This window comes from Gorilla gorilla, chromosome 18 (assembly GCF_029281585.2).
Source record: "Gorilla gorilla gorilla isolate KB3781 chromosome 18, NHGRI_mGorGor1-v2.1_pri, whole genome shotgun sequence".
Lineage (NCBI taxonomy): Eukaryota > Metazoa > Chordata > Mammalia > Primates > Hominidae > Gorilla > Gorilla gorilla.
Window position 1 is genome coordinate 17027708 of NC_073242.2, and position 15822 is coordinate 17043529.

The 15822-nt window shown below is 39.6% G+C and overlaps 1 long non-coding RNA gene across 1 annotated transcript; it reads right to left on the reverse strand.

The window, feature by feature from the left end:
- Nucleotides 1-6991: 6991 nt before the first annotated feature.
- LOC129527577 (uncharacterized) lies at nt 6992-7640 on the reverse strand. Its single transcript, XR_008672564.2, has 3 exons — nt 7530-7640; nt 7260-7332; nt 6992-7179 (listed from the first exon to the last, which is right to left on the reverse strand). It is a non-coding gene; the product is annotated as an uncharacterized lncRNA (long non-coding RNA).
- Between the last annotated feature and the right edge of the window lie 8182 nt (nt 7641-15822).

The window sequence follows — 15822 nt, forward strand, 5'->3', positions numbered from 1 at the left end:
ACATCAAGTGGTCCCATCCATGGTCGAAGAATTTCTCCTGCTGGCATTTTATCTAGCAACACATCTGCCCCCTGTTATTCCTTGATTCTAAAACAAAAGCCTCCATGTATATCAATAAATGCACACAATTCCTGAAGGGAAAAGAGAAAAAGTTACAACATCCTGTGTCTGACAGCCGTTGGCCCAGGTGTCCTGACACTTTACCATCATCATGGTCATCATCATAATTATTTATTATTAATGTTTTGATTTAAAAAATATGCTTCCACCTTGCTTTTGGCTAAAAACTGTTGCAGAACTTTCAGAGCAAAGAAAAGTGTTGATCTTCACAAAAAGTTCCATTCTTCAATGAACACAGAATGAACATGAACATATTTTATATTTTCACAGTGAATTTTATAAGAGAAGTCACCAGACCAATACAGCATCATGCTGATTAAACGAGAGAGTCTAAAATAGTGATTTTTACACCTGGCTACACATTTGAAACAACTGGAGAGCTTAACAAAAATTTAAAAAAGTCCAGGTACTTCCTCTACCTTGAGATCCTGATTTAATTAGTCTGGGGAGGGCCCCAGGCATCTGTGATATTACAGCTTCTAAGATGATTCTAACATCCAGACAGGGTTGAGAGTTACTGCTCTAAAACAGTATCTGGTGCGGGGGGGGGGGGGGGGGGGGGTTTAAGGTGTCAGATGTTGACATTTATTATATGTAAAGCTCTGATATCCAGCAAAAGCTAACTATAATGCCCTGAGCCCCAAGGAATATTGGGTATAATTTCAGATTCAGACAGCCCGACATAGGTAGTAAAGATCACTTAACTGAGAAAGTTGTGCATGCAGATTAGCTGAGATAATCTGGGTGAATTAGCTCAGCAAATCTGCATTCACAACTTCCTGACATAAATGATGGGCCATCTACCTTTGTTCATGGCTGCATTCTCTGGTGGCCATGAAAAGACTAGAAAGGCTCCTTTAAGAAGCAAGAGGTGAAATTGACAAGGAAACACAATCCTTCTGAATCACTGCATGCTTCCTTTAAAACTTGACCCTGACATAGCCCAACAGAACACAAATTTAATCATCTCTTGGGCTGGCTATGTTAGATCCACAGTAAGGCGATCTGAGGATCCTTCCAGAAAAAGGAAGAAACCTAAGTCTCAATCTATAACCTCTACCATTGCATCTTTACTAGTTTATGAATGGCCTGAACACAATTTCAATTGAATCTTGAGTGATTCTTCCCACTGAGCTACCTTAGAAATAGCCATGGCCCATCTAGTGATGTCCATCAAGACCTGGGAAAAGCATACCCGCCTCCACCTATTCTCCTCTGCCATTCTGTCATATACCTCATCACCTTGATGGGTACTTCCCCAGTCTCCTTCTCCAATGCCAAGGACACTGCCTCGCAACTTGCTTCCTTCTTTAGGGTAGACCCTTATATCACTGTAAAACAAACTCTGTTTTTCTTTTGGGCCTGTATGATATGGTTTGAATGTGTGTCCCCCCTAAATTTCATGTGGAGATGAGACCTCCAGTGTTGGAGGTAGGGCCTCATGGGAGGTATTGGGTCATGGGGGTGGATCCCTCATGAATGGGTTGGTGCCATCCTTGCAGTAATGAGTGAGTTCTTGCCCTGTTAGTTCATATGAGAGCTGGTTGTTTAAGAGCCTGGAGGCTTCTCCTTTCTCTCTTGCTCCCTCCCTTGCTATGTGACCCACCTGCTCCCTCTTCCCTTCCACTATGAGTAAAAGCTTCCTGTCACCTCACTAGAAGCAGATGCTGGTGTCATACTTGTATAGTCTGTGGACCTGTGAGTCAAATAAACCTCTTGTCTTTATTAATTACCCAGGCTCAGGCTGGATGCAGTAGCTCACGCCTGTAATCCCAGTACTTTGGGAGGCCGGGGTGGGCAGATCACTTGAGGTCAGGAGTTTGAGACCAGCCTGGCCATGACAGTGAAACCCCATCTCTACTAAAAGTAGAAAAATTAGCCAGGTATGGTGGTGCATACCTGCAGTCTCAGCTCCTTGGGAGACTGAAGCAGGAGAATTGCTTGAACCTGGGAGGCGGAGTTTACAGTAAGACGAGATTGTGCCACTGCACTCCAGCCTGGGTGACAGAGCGACTCTGTCTCAAAAATAAATAAATTAATTAAATTAAATACATTACCCAGTCTCAGACATTCCTTTATAGCAATTCGAAATGGACTAATGCACTAGACTAGATTTAGCTGTTAGTCTTAATTACTTCCTCTCCTAGGATAGTATCAGGACTAAATCTACCTTTCTTGCCATATCCTCATATATGGCACACAGTGTCCGATGTCTTTGAGGTTGGCCATATGAGTTGGTTTTGGTCATCCAAACTCATATGGTTTGGTTGGTTGAGATACGCTGGTATAAACTTGCTTTTGTCAATACTGTTACATAAGCCTGCCTTGGCTTTCCTGCTGGTCCGAAGAGGATGAGAGATATGTAGAATGGATCTGAACCCAGTTTGCTGCTTCGAGCAGAGCTTAGCCTAGATGTGCTGCACCCCAGCTGGCCCACAAATCTGTGAACAAGAAATGAATGTTTGTGGTTGGATGCTACTGAGTCTTGGCATGGTTTCTTACCTAGCATTACTATGACAATGACTATCTAGTACAGTACCCCTCTATCTAAGTGCATAGCCTTTAACCATCAGACTTTTATTTGATACATTAAAAAAATCATCCTTTGGTGCCCTCTGATTGTTTAGTCTCCATTCTGAGCTGGTATCTTCAGCCTTTCCGCTCCACTGGCTGACATGTCCACATCTTCTTGCCCTCTGATCCTTGACTGTTGATGGCCTTACCTTGCTCTGTGGAAATGGTGCTCTTGGCTGCCTCTCTGATTCTAACTCCAGTCCTCTTCAAGCATGAATTGTATTTGGTCTGTTGTCTGCTTTGCTGGCATGAGTTAGGCATCTTTTGTGAATACTGTGACTCTACAACTCTCAGAGCCCCAAAGGCAGATCCTGACCTGGACTCATCAGTTCCTATGAATGGATCCAAATTCATTTCCATTTTCCCAACTTTGTCTTAAGCACACAGTGGAGAAGCAGTACAACCTACTGGTTAGAGCACAGACTCAGGAACCAAGGTGTATGAAGTTAAGCTAGCATTTCCATTTCATCACCTGTAAACTGGGTATGGAAATGAGGATTAATTCATGGAGATCACTTAACACAGCCTGGCACGTAGCAAGAACTATGAAAGTTTTTGCTATTAGCATCATCATCATCACACTACATCTCCCTCAAACCGCTGCATTCTACATCCAGTTCTCTCAATATCCTACCCTGTGACCGCATAAAACACATGGATATTCAACCAAGAATTCTTGTTTAAGCAAATCATTGAAAAAATAATTTTCCCTGAAATGTAAATGGTGGCTTCATACTTTAATGCCACACTTCTCAATCTAAAGTATGCACATCCCTATAGTATATATATGTGTAATCCTGTGCTAGCAAGTTCTAGGAAGCCATGGAACAAATACGGTGCAAAGTTCTAGAATGTTCATTTTGCTTGGCAATAAGTTATTAGAAACACTACTTTTGTCTAGTGGGGTTAAAAATGTTTTACTTTATTAGTTTGAGGAGAATCTCTCTTAGGGAAGAAATTACCTATCTTTTACCCAAAGGCTTGATTAGCATTGGAATGGAAAGTAAGGCCCCTGAGCTTAAGAGTCAAGACAAATATAAAAGTTAAGGATCTCTTTGGTTCCAAGTGATTGAAAACCCAACTCAAATGGGCCTTAAAAACAAAGGAGATTTATTCATACTTGTACCTAAACCCCAGGAAGATCTGGTCAGGTAAAGCTTCATCTAGTAGCTCAAGTGATTTTACCACAGACCTAGGTTGTTGTCTATTCTGTTTATGTTCTATGGATTTGGCCTCATTCTTGGGTTCTGGTGGTTTCTTTCCCTTCAGCTCTTAGCTCTCTTCCTGTGATAATAAAATGGATAAAGTTGTTCCTATCTTATAATACATTGTCCAGAGAAAACTCATAGTTCTCTTTTAATATTTTCAGCTACAATTTTGAGATTTCCTCTCTCTCATTGGCCCACATTGGGTCATGTGCTCAACTCCACACCAATCACTGTGGCCAGAGAGCTGGAACCCACTGATTGGCTTAAGCTTGCAGAGCCAATTCCTGTAACTGGAGACTGGAGTTAAATCTACCCAAACAATAGGACTGGGAATGGAAGAGGGATATAACCACCAATGAAAGATCAGCATGCTCTTGCTGGGAGAAAAGGACATGGAGGTTTGGGTGGGAACCTGCAATTATCTAGTAATCCAATGAAAGAGATGACTAAACAGCTTGCAGAAGATGAAGGGAATTAGTTTTTGTACCTGATAAGGAGAAGAACAATTACCACCAATGAGGTGTGAAAGCATGTATATATATCAAAGGACATTTACTATTCAATATGTTTATGTTGGTGTAATATAAACTCTTGTGGGAGACTGGTAAATGCTTAACAACTAGGTCTCTGGGGAAACATACTTAAGTTTCTTAGAAACTTTACTGACCTAAAGAATATGTAACAAACAGTTTATAATAATAAATTTTACAGTATTCTTTGTCATATAGCCAGCTGATACTTACAGAACACTTTCTTGGTTTTTGCAGAATTCTTATATGTATAACTGATCTAAGATTGCAATTCAACCATCACTTGATAAAATCAGGCTACAAATCTTGAATACAAGTGTAGTTTCAACATGAATGTTGGTTAATGTTTTATATTAATGAATAAGATACAAGGGAAACAAAGAAAACATATATTAGAACTTCACTCATTTGTCAATGATGTGAATGACTTCTTTGCTGAGTCAGCAAAAAGTTTTTAAATGCTGAAAAATGTCTTCCGTTTTTATACTATTGACAATGCAGTGGCTATAGACATGACACATTTAAGCTTAACGGACATTATTAACATATTATCCATTAATTTTTAGGTCCAGGCAATCAGCAGAGCAATAAATCAAGCCTAGATTTGTAGCATTTGCCAATTTCTGTGATGTAAATACTCTTGCTATGGCCAATCTCAAGTTACCCATGTATAATCACTAAACACAGAATTGGGTAGAGATGGGCAATAGCAACACATTTAATTGTATTTCTACTACACAAATACAGTAGATACAAATAACTTCAAGGGCATAGGTAAGAATAAAACGTAGTAAAACAGCTAGTAAGTGATGAGCTTCTAATACTTACTACCTTTATTAATTGTACAACTTAATTACAACCTTATATAATATTTAATCATGGTTTTGCTTAACAACTGGATTGCAAAATTCCTAAAAATTTAATGGCTGGCTCTCATGGCCCTGTATTAGCCAGATCCAGCACATCACTGCCCCTCACCCATGCATTTCTCCCCAAAATACTCTTTATGAGAGTGTACTGTATAAAACAATACCTTATGAGAATGGATTTTAGTGGAAATCAAATGCAGGCTTACTTTATGTGCATGAAAAAATAGAGATGATAGCCATGAAATGGTGAAAGGATCTAGAAATAGAACAAACAAATAGTTCTGCATGGCTGGGAAGGCCTCAGGAAACTTATAATCTTGGCAGAAGGAGAAGCAAACATATCCTTCTTCACATGGTGACAGGAGAGTGAAGTGTCGAGCAAAGGGGGAAAAGCCCCTTGTAAAAACCATCAAATCTCATGAGAACGCACTATCACGAGAACAGCATGGGAGTTACTGCCCCTATGATTCAATTACCTCCCACCAGGTCCCTCCCATGACACGTGGGGATTATGGAAACTGTAATTCAAGATGAGATTTGGGTGGGGACACAGCCAAACCATATCAGGATATAAGTACTCACACATTCAACCCCACCAGGGATTTGTAGAAATCTTGGGAAAGACTGTATATGTCCTCTGACTATAGCGTGGGCTGTTCGAGGCAATGTGACAGATACACATGTACACACAATTGTACATACACATATATACACACAGATATATATGTATGAATATGTATGAGCATCTGTATATGCGTGTATATACATCTATTTGTATATATGTCACCGTTAGAATGGAATCCAAAATTATATCAATTTTTAAGACCAATGAAAAGATTCCAGAGAAATTCCCCTTTAGGAAGCCACCTTGGCTAAAATCTCCAGTTTCTTGGGAGTATGTCTCCTTCTCTGCTATTTGGAATACCTAGTGCGTTCCCCTTCCCTGAAAATTAGTGTTTTGCAGCTAGTCTTAATATTTTAATCAGATGACTCCTGGGCCTTGCTAGTCATCAGAATCTCCCTGAGGGCTTTGAAAAATACAAATTCCAGGATCCCACTCATAGAGGTTTTGATTCAATAGATCTAGGACTGAGACGAGAATCTGAATTCTAAACACCTTACCCAGGTGGCCCAGCCATGTTGGTAGAAGAACTGCTGGGCAGGTCCAGGGTCTAGCTTTGAGGTGGAGTTCTGCCCTGCATCGTGTTACCCAGTGATAGGTCACATCTCCTCCTCGGATAGTTTACCTTTCAAGCTCTGACCTTCAGGTCAGTAATGTGCGTCTCATAGGGTAAGAGGACCTCTCACTCTCTGAGTGGGAAGGTTCTTTCCATCTTCACATCATCACAGCCCAGTCTGCATGGCTGGATTCCATTTGACAGGGAGAAAGAATTGAACTCCCTTTTTGCAGTGAGATGTCCTGATTGGAATAAGCTTTTTAATTTTTTTCTCTAACAAGGAAAACATTGGCTCAATTTGCCTGAACCAGAGGGGCTCTGTGAGTCAGATTTTATTCCAGATAGAAAACAAAAACTGGGTGTGAACTTATAAATCAGTTAAAAAAATGATTAATCTGCCTCACGGGATACACCATACTCTGACTGAATGCAGGGAGGGTAAGAGAGCCCCAAGCATCTAATTTAACACCTGCAAATTCCCAAGAAAGATTATACCATGGAAAGAAGACATATTGAGGATTTTAAGAAAAGGTTTAATAAAAAAATGTAAAAGCAAAGGCCATAAAATTCAAATGAGGCTCATTCCCCAGGTTATAACAAGCTCTGTGCTCAGACCTTGTTAATAGCTTTTTAAAACAAAATAATTTTATTGTAGCTTCTATTTTTTCTGTCGATGTAATTAGAGCTTAATTAATTCTCCCTAAAGGGGAAAAAGAGGACAAAATGTTATTTGATCTGAGACATGTACAACGGGCAAAGTAATTAGAATCAGCAAGTTACCTTCTGTTACTTTTTTTCCTCGTTAGCTCTTCTGGGAGGAAGACAGCTCTGGACAGAGACACCCTGTGTCTCCCTGTGGATCAGAGATTTGGCAGTGTCAGGACAGCCATTAGGGCGAAAAGATTTTATTTACATAGAGACCACAAAAGAAAAAAAAGAAAAGAAATCATAGCTGTCAGAGTGCTGCATCAATTCCCTGGTGATAATGAGATAATCATAGTTAAGTTTTGAGTGTAAAATACAGTGCAGAGTACCAGAAGCATAACTCACATAGGATTGCAGAAAGAACTTAGTCATGGACTAGGATGCCAACTCTAGCACTGATGCTGTGTGACTTCCACAGACCTCTCTGGGCGTAGTTTCTTCATCTGAAAAGGAAAATAGCAATACTGCCTAATTGAAATGTTGGTTTTAAGAAGTAAATGAGGTCATGAAACAAAAAGCACCAGGTATAAATGGTAGTATATATTTTTTTGCCCTGGTTTCACAATATAGTTTAGTGGAATTAATCTTGAACAGTTCCAAATTTTAGGATTAATTGCCTTCAGCTTGCATGGCAATGACTTATTATACCAAGACTGTTAATGTGACCTCCTGTGGCTCCATAGGCTCAGGAGAAGCCACTGGCAGTACAGGTGTACTGCCTAATTAGAGAAAAAATAATGTGCTCAAGAATGTCAGTCAATTCACAGGCTAGGGGCCAGTGAACTGAATCCAGGCACTGGTGGGACCCATTGCGTGGCAGAAACTGATCTGGGTTGGGGTGAGAGTCAGAAGAGAATAGAGAGACAGACATTTGGCTTCCAAAAGCAAGCCCCCCCATGACTCCAGCATCATGTCAAGACCTCCAAGATCATGAAAGATCTCTTCCTCCAATCCCCCAACATGCTCTGGGATGAAAATCTGGAGTCAGGACTGAAATCAGTTTCTTGCTTCCTGGCCTATGCGTGGCGGGTACCTCTGCATGAAGTGTTGACCTTACCTGCTTCATTGAATTAATCCCTCCTTTTTCTTCCACATTTCTGCTCTCTGAGCAAATCACTCTGTTGTCAGCCTCCTCCCCCCAGTATATTAAATCTAGGCCATCTGTTTGTTATAAGCTCTTGTATGCCCCTGTAGCACTTTTTAAATAGGAAAGTTTATTTAATTAAGGTCTGTAAGCTCTACTGGGGCAGGGATTGGTTTGTTGCTGTTGTTGCTATTTAGTGAGTTGGTTTTGTTTACCTCCACATCCTCCATTTCCAGTGTAATTTTGTTGAATGGTTAAACAAATCAGAAGATGGAAAGAGAATAGGAAAGAAAGGGCTGAATTAGCAATGAGAAAAGAGTTTAAGGAGCTGAGATTATTCATTACCTTCTTCCTCTTCTACTTGCCCCTACCTACTCCCATTGAGACCCTGTCTACTTTATTCCTTACATATTTCCCAGTTCTCCAGGGAGATTTCTGAGATTCTCCACCTCCTTATTCAGATCAAGGTCTTTTTTCTGAAAGATCAATGGACTTTTTTTGGAATTCACCAAAGAAGATGCTGAGGCTAGAATTTTACTCTTCATCATCATTTGAAAACATATCCCAGATTGGTAAGGTTCACATATATCTTCATGGCCCCTCCCATGGCCTAACTATGCCTCAGTTCAGCGATCAGATGATCAGTTGAGGTGGGCTTAGAGGAAGGGGGAGAGAAAAGAATCACAGTTACTAGATTAGCTTCTTGGCTTGCACAGTTTGTGTCCTCCACCTTATCCTTCTGTAAAAAGACAACTTTTCCTCTGTTGATAGCTGCTAATTCTTGTTGATGACTCACTAATTTGTTGTTGTTGTTGTTTGGATGCAGTGCACTAACAGAGATTGAACAAATAGCACACAGACAGTTGTCTTTTTTTTTTTTTTTTTTTTTTTTTTTTTTTTTTTTTTTTAGGCTGAGTCTCGCTGTGACACCCAGGCTGGAGTGCAATGACATGATCTCGGCTCACTGCACCCTCCACCTCCCAGGTTCAAGTGATTCTCCTGCCCCAGCCTCCCAAGTAGCTGGGACTACAGGCATGTGCCACCACGTCCAGCTGATTTTTGTATTTTTAGTAGAGACAGGGTTTCACCATGTTGGCCAGGCTGGTCTCGAACTCCTGACCTCAAGTGATCTGCCCACCTCAGCCTCCCAAAGTGCTGGGATTACAAGTGTGAGCCACCATGCCCAGCCCAGTTGTGTCTTATGAACTATCTTTAAAATTTATTTTGAACATCATCAATTCTTCATTCAAACAAGATAAAATAACATTAATACGATTTAGTTTGAAAACATCTAAAACCAACAAGAACAGAACCAGACACAATATATGCAATGACAAAATAGTCAATAAAAGTTGTCCATGAGGAAGCCCGGATGTTGGGCCTACAAGGCAAACACTGTCAATAAGCTATCTTGAGTATGTTCAAAGAACTGAAGAAAACCATGTCTAAAGAAATAAAGGAAAATATGAAAGTAGGATCTCACTACAGAGAGAATATCAATAAAGAAAGATCAATATAAAGAATTAAAATTCTTGAGCTGAAAGTAACTGTAACTGAAATGAAATATTCAAAAAGGAGTCAACAGCACATTTGAGCAGACAGAAGGAATAGTCAGTAAACTCAAATACAGTAATAGTGTTAATAGTTTAAATGGGACTATCCAGTCTGAGGAACAGAAAGAAAAAGGAATGAAAAAAAAGAAAGAAAAAAGACTTAGAAACCTGTGGGACACCATCAAATATACCACCATGCACATACTGACAACCCAGAAGGAGAGAAAGAGAGAGATGCAGAAGGAACGTTTAAATGTATCATGTTCTTAATTGACACATTGTATGAAAAACATACATTTACATCCTTCCACATCCTGGAGATTTGGTGAACTCCAGCTAAGATAAACACAAAGAGATACACACATAAAACATTACCAAACCGTTAAAAGACAAAAACAAAGAGAATCTTGAAAGCAACAAGAGAGAAGTGACTCATCACGTACAAGGGATTCTCAATTAGATTAACAGCTTATTTCTCACCCGAAACCATGTAGTCCAGAAGGCAGTGAGGTGACATTTGAAAATACAAAAAAGAATGTCAACCAAGACTTTTACATCCAGCAAAACTGTCCTTTAAACATGAAGGAGAAATGAAGACATTCCAAGATGTACGAAAACTGATAGAATTTGTCACTAGCAGATCTGTCCTACAAGAAATACTAAAGGGAATCTTTGGGGTTGACATTAAACACATTAAGCAGTAACTCAAATCCACATGAAGAAATAAAGAATGCTGATAAAAGTAACTACATAGGTAAATATAAAAGACAATATAAATGTGTTTTTGTTTGTCAGCCTTATTTTCTCATATCTGATTTACAACTTTATATAGCAATAATTACAAATCTGTATTAACAGGTATAGAAAGCATAAAGATGTAATTAGTATGATAACACAGCAAAGAAAGTGAACCAAACTATATAGGAGCAAAATTTTTATGTGTTATTATAATACATTGAGGTTAATCTATATTATTATAAATTAAGATATTGATTATAATCTCCAAGACAGCCACTAAGAAAATAACTAAAATGCATGTAGGTATATGTTTATGTGTTTGTGTTTGTGTGTGTGCAGCAGTGGGGGGTGTGTAAAGAAATGACAAGGGAAATAAAATATCGTGCTAGAAAATAACGATTTCATGTGAGACAGTAATGGAGGAAATTTAAAAACAAAAGACATAAGCCTCATAAAAAACAAATATCAGAATGGTAGGCATAAATCTTACTATAGCAATAATTACATTAAAAGGAAATATTAATATTAAAAAGCAGAGATGGGAAGAATAGAATTTTTAAAGAGCATAATCCAACTGTATGCTGAGAATAAGATACATACTTGAATTCAAAGACATGGTATGTTGAAAACAAAAGAATGGAAAAAGATATGCTTTGCAAATGTGATCAAAAGATAGCTGGAATGATTATGCTAATATTAGACAAAATAGACTTAAGACAAACAATTGTTACTAGAGACAAAAATATTTTATAATGATAAATGGGTCTATCCATCAAGAATATATAAAAGTTACAATACATATATATACCTAACAACAGAGACCCCAGAAATATATTTTAAAACTAATAGAACTGAAAAGAGAAATTGACAGTTCAGCAATAATAGTTGAAGAATTCAATACCCACTTTTAAAAATGGACAGGGCAATTACACAAACAATCAATAAGAAAACAGAAGACTTGAACAATACTAGTAGATAGTATAGAATGTTCCACCCCACAGCAACAGAATGCACATTTTCCTTAAGTGCAGATGAAACATTCTGCAAGATAGACCATATGTTAGGCAACAAAACAAGTCTCAATAAATTTAAAATGATTGAAATAATACAAAATGTTTTCTGACTACCATAGAATGCAGTTGGAAATCATTAACAGGGAGAAATTTAGAAATTTTATAATACTTGGAATTTTAAAATATACTCCTAAAACAACCAAAGAAGAAATCACAAAGGAGATTAGAAAATACGTTAAGATGAGTGAAAATAAAACCACAATGTGCCAAAACTTATGGGATAAACCTAAATCAGTGCTCCGAGAGGAATATATGGTATGAACAGCTATTCTTAAAAAAAAAAAGGGTGTTGTTCAAGAGGAGAAGAGGATGTCCAATTAAAAGCCTAACCTTCCACCTTAAAAAGCTAGAGAAAAAAGGAGTGTAGGGTAGAAGTCAAGGAGTTTCAGGGCTGTCCATGACAGTAACACACAGGCTTTATAAGGTGGTGCTTTGACAGAATTGCCTAGGAGAGGAAGTTGCTGGCCCCATGAGACATTCCAGAGGTTTAATCCTAGGAGGCCACCATTCTAAAGGAAATGGGGGCAAGGTTACTTCTAGGGAAGAAGGGGGTTGGGGAGAAAGGGTTTACATATGTAGGTAACATCCTCAGTATTATAGCAGGGCGTCTTTACATCTGAAAGCTCCCAAGAGCAGTAGCAGCTTGGAGTCTTATAACTACAAGGCTTTATCTTATCCATTGCTAGCAGATGTAGGTATTAATTTGCTAAGGCTGCCATCAGAAAACACCACAGACTGAACAGCTTAAAAAACAGAAATGGGCCGGTCGCGGTGGCTCACGCCTGTAATCCCCAGCACGTTGGGAGGCCGAGGCGGGCGGATCACGAGGTCAGGAGATCGAGACTATCCTGGCTAACACGGTGAAACCCCATCTCTACTAAAAAATACAAAAAATTAGCCGGGCGTGGTGGTGGGCGCCTGTAACCCCAGCTACTCTGGAGGCTTAGTCAGGCGAATGGCGTGAACCTGGGAGGCGGAGCTTACAGTGAGCCGAGATGGCGCCACTGCACCCCAGCAGGGACAACAGAGCGAGTCTCCGTCTCAAATAAAACAAAACAAACAAACGAAACACAGAAATGTATTTCCCAGAGGTTCTCGAAGCTAGAAGTCCAAGATCAAGATGTTAGCGAGTTTGGTTTCTTCTGAGGCCTTTGCTGGGCAAATGGCTGCCTTCTCACCAGGTCCTCACATAGTCATTCCTTAGCCTGTTCTGTCTGTATCTTAGTCTTCTTTTCTTATAAGGATGACGGACATATTGGGTTAGAGTAGAGTTTACCCTATGACTTTATTTTACCTTAATCACGACTTTAAAGGTGTGATCTCCAAATACACTTGCATTCTGGGGTATTAGGGGCTAGGACTTAAATATATGAATTTTGGGAGGACATAAATTAGCCAATACCAATGCAAAATGAGATTTCATAGGGCGTGCAAAGCAAACAGACCCTAAATAGCTACAAAGCTATTTGTTTCGGCTATTTTTAAAACAAATGGCTACGTAAAAATTTGAGTTTGATGCTGGAGGGGTTTTGAGCTAACAGGTCTCAGCCTGCAGTGAAGAAACAAACAACCTAGGGGCTAATATGCAGAGGCCATCTGTGGCTCATTCATTTGACAAAGAGCAAACTAAACCTAAAAAAGCAGAAGGAGAAAAATAGTAAAGATGAGAGTATAAATAAATAACACAGAGCATAACAAAAACAGTAGAGAAAGTCAATAAATCAAAAATGGATTTTTGGAAAGATTAAAAAAATTGGCAAGCCTTAACTTTGACCGAGGAAAAAGGGGGTAGACTCAAATTGCTGAAATCAGGAATGAAACAGGGAACATTACTACTGAGTTTACAGAAATAAAAAGAATTCAAATATTGTGAACACATGTATGACAACAGATTAGATAATCTATGTAAAATCGACAGATTCCTTTTTTTAAAATACAAAAATTAACCAGGTATGGTGGCAGAAGCCTATAATCCCAGATACTTGGGATGCTGAGGCTTATAAAAAAAAATCCTACAAATTAAATCCTGGGACCAGGTGGTATAGTTTGGGACTATATCACTCTGATAACTACTTCCTCATTACATCTCCTTCTCTAAATCTGCCGTTCTTTCTCCCTCTTATAAAAGACACTTGTGATTACATTGAGCCCATCGTGATGAACATTCTTAATCACATCTACAATGTTGCTTTTGCCATGTAAGATAACACATTCACAGTTTACAGAGTTTAGGACATATACTTTTGGGGGTCATAATTCTACCTACCACACTCTCCAAAATGATCTAAAGATTTCATTCAATTCTCACTGATACAGACAGGAGACAGAGGTAGAAGAGGACAGTTCCCCAGCAAAGGCCCCACCCTCAAGCCTGGAAACCTGTGGCCCTAAGTGGGAACAGGCATTCTTATTTTTGTACCCAAATGTTGCCTCTTGGCCCACCATACCCCTCTATCCCATACCCACATAAACCCCAAACCCCAGGCTCCAAGCACAGATGAGCAAATGAACATAAGAGCAGAAGAACAGAAGAGAAGGAGAGAAGAAAAGGAATGTCTGAACATCAAGAGGAGTTCAGCTGGGGATGGTCAGAGAGGAGATCGGCTGCTGGACAGCCAATGTGCAGGGGAAGATCATCTTCTCCATCCCCTTTCCAGCTCCCCATCCATCCCACTGAGAGCCACCCCCATCACTCAGTAAAACCCCTGCATTCACCATCCTTCGAGTCCTTGTGTGACCTGATTTTTCCTGGATGCTGGACAAGAGCTCGGGATACAGAAAACTGTCACACTGGCCCTCTGCCCTCGTGAAAAGGCAGAGGGTCCACTGAGCTGTTTAACACCTACACCATCCACAGATGGCAAAGCTAAAAGAGTGCACTATAACACATGCCCACTTGGGCTTTGGGAGTTGTAGGCACCCACTCCTAGATGCTACCATGGGGCCAAAGCCCAGAAGTGCTCGCCCCAGCTCCTGCACCTGCCTGTCTGCATACTCCCCCTCCCATAAGGGGTTTGAACAGAGGTGGTGGCTGAAAAGACGAGTCACACCCCTGTCACAGGTCCTGAGATGGGGCGGGGGTCAGGGAACTCTCCCATTTCATTATCACTATACCAGCGGGATTTTTTTTTCAGAAATTGACAAGATAATTAGAAATTTTATATGGCCCATAATAACCAAAACAATCTTGAAAGAGGAAAGTTGGACTTAACACTTCTTAACTTCAAAACTTGCTTCAGAGCTATAGTAATCAAGACAATGTGGTACTGGCATAAGGCTAAACATATAGATCAATGGAATGGAATTGACAGTCCCAAAATAAACTCTTTTTTTTTTTTAGATGAAGTCTCGCTGTGTCACCCCAGGCTGCAGTGTAGATCTCAGCTCACTGCAAGCTCTGTCTCCCGGGCTCACACCTTTCTCCTGCCTCAGCCTCCTGAGTAGCTAGGACTACAGGTGCCTGCCACCATGCCTGGCTTTTTTTTTTTTTTTTGGTATTTTTAGTAGAGACGGGGTTTCACAGTGTTAGCCAGGATGATCTCGATCTCCTGACCTTGTGATCTGCCCACCTCGGCCTTCCGAAGTGCTGGGATTACAAGCATAAGCCACCGCACCCAGCCTCAAAATAAACTCTTACATTTATAGTCAACTTACTTTTTGATAAAGATGCCAAAATAATTTAATGGGAAAAGAACAGTCTTTTCAACGAATGATGTTGGACGATTTGATACTCACAGGTAAAAGAATAAATTTTGCATACCATATGCAAAAATTAACTCAAGATCTGTTATCAACCTAAATACGGGAGTTGATATAAAACTCCTAGGAAGTATATAGGCGTATATCTTTGTAACATGTGGTAGGCAAAGCCTTCTTAGATATGACACCAAAAAAAAAAAAGATGAGTGACAGAATAGATAAATTGAACTTCATCAAAGCTAAAAACTTTTGTGCTTTAAAAAAGACCATCGAAATGGGTAAAAGGCAAACCACAGAATGGGAGATGATGTTTACAAATTCTGTATCAGATAAGGACTTTGTATCCAGAATGTATAATAAAAAGAAATCTTTTGACTCAACAATTAAAGCAACTCAATTCAAGAATGGAGAAAGGATTTGAGTAGGCATTTCTTCAAAAAAGATAAATGGCCAATAAGCACACAAGAAGTTGTTCAATATCATTAATCATT